General features: G+C 42.2%; 1 protein-coding gene and 1 non-coding gene across 2 annotated transcripts in view; one reads left to right on the forward strand and one right to left on the reverse strand.

Annotated features, from left to right (window-relative positions):
• The window catches only part of AFF1 (AF4/FMR2 family member 1), a 199,331-nt gene that overhangs the window by 147,182 nt on the left and 48,104 nt on the right, over nucleotides 1–4,045 (reverse strand). The window lies entirely within an intron of this gene.
• Nucleotides 961–1,064, forward strand: LOC111725399. The gene has a single exon (XR_002773474.1). It is a non-coding gene; the product is annotated as a U6 spliceosomal RNA (small nuclear RNA).

Genomic DNA, 4,045 nt, shown 5'->3' on the forward strand with positions numbered 1-4,045 from the left:
TGGGAGGCAGAGGCAGGAGACTCGCTTGAGCCCAGGAGTTGGAGGTTGCTGTGAGCTGTGATGCCATGGCACTCTACCCAGGGTAGACAGCTTGAGGCTCTGTCTCCAAAATATATATATGTATATATATATATATATAAAATATAAGTATTATATATAAAATATAATATACCTCCCATTTTCCAAAGGTAACTAATAATGGGTTTCGTTGTTTTGGTATCATTTTAAATTCATAGTTTTAAACATATTTGACGTAGTTTAATCCACCGCAATTATTATTCTTTTATTCTCTCCCTGACTATTTGCTGGCTAGAAGTCATTCAAGTTGTTTCTGTAATCTTTTTTATATTACGAAACCACCTTTGATAGTTCTTTGCTTTCTGGCAATGAAGAGAAATCCTAGCTCATCTTGTTCATTTTCAGACCAAGACCTAAAATGGAGTTGGCATTACTCCAAAGCGCCCTGGCTCCTTGTAAGCTTGTTTGTATGTATCCCTGTATGTATGTATTTTTATTTTTGTGACAGATTATTACCCTGTTGCCCCAGGCTAGAGTGAGGTGGTGGATGCCTAGCTCACAGCAACCTCAAACTCCTGGGCTCAAGCAATCCTCCTGTTCAGCCTCCCAAGGAGCTGGGATTACAGGTGTACCAGTTACTTTTTATATTTTTTACAGAGACGGGGTCTTGCTCTTGCTAAGACTGCTGTTGCATTCATGGCAAGTGATCTTCCTCCTGCCTTGGCTTCCCAAAGTGCTAGGACTACAGGTGTGGGCCACTGCGCCTGACCCCTGCTTCCTTCTAACGGGCAATGATGCATAGAATCCACACTGTGGGATCTGGGGATATGTTCTGCTACCAGGGGCCATTTTTATGCTTTTATAAGGGATATAAGGATTAAGAAAATTTTTAAAAAGATCATATCCATCGTTTGTTTTATTTTCAATTAAATTGGGATTACAGTGCTCACTTCGGCAGCACACATACTAAAATTGGAATGATCCAGAGATTAGCACGGCCCCTGCACAAGGATGACACGCAAATTCGTGATGCGTTCCATATTTAGAGTTGTTATGGAAGGATTTGGTGCACTTCAAGGATAGTATTTGTGTTGGCAAAACTTGAGAATAAATTGGTCTTGAATTGAAAAAAAACAATAAAAAAAGAAATGTGGGATTACAGCAAAGTTTAACCTCTTTGATTTGGTATGTACCTCTCTTACGCTGAAAATTTTGATTCCTAACAAGTATAATAATACAAATATCATTACTAAACATGTTTGCTGGGAAGAGTTTAAGATTTGTTTTTCCTTTTATCCTTAAGATATGACTCATGAGGCTAGGTGCCTGGAGCTCAAGTGGCTAGGATGCCAGCCACATACACCAGAGCTGGCGGGTTGGCATCCAGCCTAGGCCTGCCAAACAACAATGACAACTACAACCAAAAAATAGCCGACCATTGTGGTGGGCACCTGTCGTCCCAGCTACTTGGGAAGCTGAGGCAAGAGAATCGCTTAAGCCCAGGAGTTGGAGGTTGCTATGAGCTGTGATGCCACAGCACTCTAACCAGGGTGACAACTTGAGGCTCTGTCTCCAAAAAACCCCCTAAAACACTAATAATTCTGTCAGTTATAAATTTATAAAGAAGTGAACGAAATAATAAAACTAACGTATTTATTTAATATACTGTGATTTAAAACATTAGATGCATTGACCATCAAGGTGTTTTGTTTCTTTGTGTCTGAGTCTATTCAGACTTACAACAAAAGACCATAAACTGGGTAGCTTATAAACAGAAATTTATTTCTCACGGTTCTGGAGGCTGGCAAGTTCCAGGTCAAGGCACCGGCAAATTAAGTGTCTGGCTTGAGGGCTCACTTCCTGGTTCACAGATGGCACCTGCTGGCTGCCCTCACATGGTGGAGGGGGCAGGAAAGCTTTTTCTTTTATAAGGGCACTAATCCTATGCATGAGGGGACCTACTCACCACCCTCGGATTCCTCCTCTTGCTACTGTTACTTTGGGGTTAAAATTTCAACATATGAATTTGGGAGGATTCAGACTATAGCACTTTGTAAAACACCCAACTTTTTTTTTCTTTGAACGTAACTGCTTTCTTGCCACAGAACTTCCAGCACTAAGTGAATCTTCTCTATGCCTTAGCAAACTGTCAAATTCCTTTCTAATTCTGAGTCAACTTCCATGGGGTGAAATGTCTGAGTTTCTGTAATGTGCAGCATGCATGAGGCACCACTTCCTCTGGGACATGGCCACTTTTCCTTCACACCCACCTAGTTTCCTGGTTCACGTGGGCACACTGTATGGGTCCCCGGGCTGCACGTTTCCACAGTCAGCTATTCTTCTGTGACTCTATGAATGCTCTACGAGAACCTTACTTCTAGTGTTATCACTTTGCATTTCTTCCCCACATTTTCATCTCTGTTGCCCAGTTCCCTCTTTTGATGATCAATTTACATAGAATGCCACGTGGGTTTATCTCCTCATTGGGAGAGAAAAAGGCAACAACTACACGCTTCACTGTCTGTGTGTGAAATGAATAGCGGATGCTCAGTGTCCATCCACCACTGTGCTTTAAGAGAAGCGATTGCCTGGTCACTGGCGAATCTGTACTTTATGGATGAATTGCGCACAGTGAATATGCTGCACTAAGATCGGAACCACTGCACTGGGGGCTCGTGCCATTTAAGCCGTGATAACTGAAATTCAAGCACCTCAGAACTGTGCAAAGCAAGGCCTGCCGATAATTCTCAGGAAAGACAAACCACCCACTTGAAACACCATTAAGTTTATTCATTCACTGCTGTTACTTTCAATTTTTAAGGGATGAGTTCCTCCCTGTTTTTTATTCTATAATTATGTGCCACATTTAATAGTTCTAACATCAGCCACAAAGGAAGGTACATTCAGGAAAGTCTAGCTTCTATTTTTGTCCCCCCACCATCTATTCTCTTCTCTTCAATCAATTTTTGAATTCTTAGAGACAGAGTCTCACTTTGTCGCCCTCGGTAGAGTGCCTTGGCATCACAGCTCACAGCAACCTCCAGCTCCTGGGCTTGGGTGATTCTCTTGCCTCAGCCTCCAAGAACCTGGGAGGTCCTACCATAACCCCTGGCTACATTTTTGTTGCAGTTTGGCCAGGGCCGGGTTTGAACCTGCCACCCTCAGTATATGGGGCTGGTGTCCTACTCACTGAGCCACAGGTGCTGCCCCTCTTCAATCAATTTTTGGTTTATCTTCTATTCTTTATTATTTTCACATATAAGCAAATCCATACACATTCTCGTACTCTTCTTCCCTTATAAATAAAAGGTAGAATTATTAAACATACTGTTCTGCACCTTACACTTTAAAATAACAGAGACAAGATGTGATAGCTAAGTGTAGTTCTCATGTGCACCTCTCTTATCATTAGGCATAATTAGTAACTTTTCATATTAAAGGAACATGAAAAAATGGCACTGTTCTGACAGGCGTGGTATTTTAGAGTGTTTTCCAATAAAATTTTCACAAGGATGGAAAGAACTGTTAGCATACTCCTTAAAAATAAGAGTGACTAAGAAATTCTCTCATTCCCACAAAGTCTTTATTCCCACAGTTATGCTAATCAGCACATATTTATTGAGGGTTTTGCTGGACTGGGACTGGCCCCTGTGTGCTAACAGAGGCATGGGCAAAGGAGAAGAAGCGTCTGCTGGTCCCAGATGTGTGAAGACCACTGTGGGGAGTACTACAAAGAACCAAAGAGGAAAAGTTGTCTAGGCTTTAGGGATGGTCTAAGCAAACGTTATAAATAGTCACAACAGGCCGGGTATGGTGGCTCATGCCTGTAATCCTAGCACTTTGGGAGGCCAAGGTGGGTAGATTGCTTGAACTCATGAGTTGGAGACCAGCCTGAGCAAAATCAAGACCCCCCCCCACTTTTAAAAATAGAAAAACTGAGGCAAGAGGATTGCTTGAGCCCAAGTTGGAGGTTGCTATGAACTATGATGCCATGTTACTCTACCCATGGCGACAGCTTGAGACTCTG

This window comes from Otolemur garnettii, unplaced genomic scaffold (genome assembly GCF_000181295.1).
Source record: "Otolemur garnettii isolate 467f Iridium unplaced genomic scaffold, OtoGar3 scaffold00039, whole genome shotgun sequence".
Classification (NCBI taxonomy): domain Eukaryota; kingdom Metazoa; phylum Chordata; class Mammalia; order Primates; family Galagidae; genus Otolemur; species Otolemur garnettii.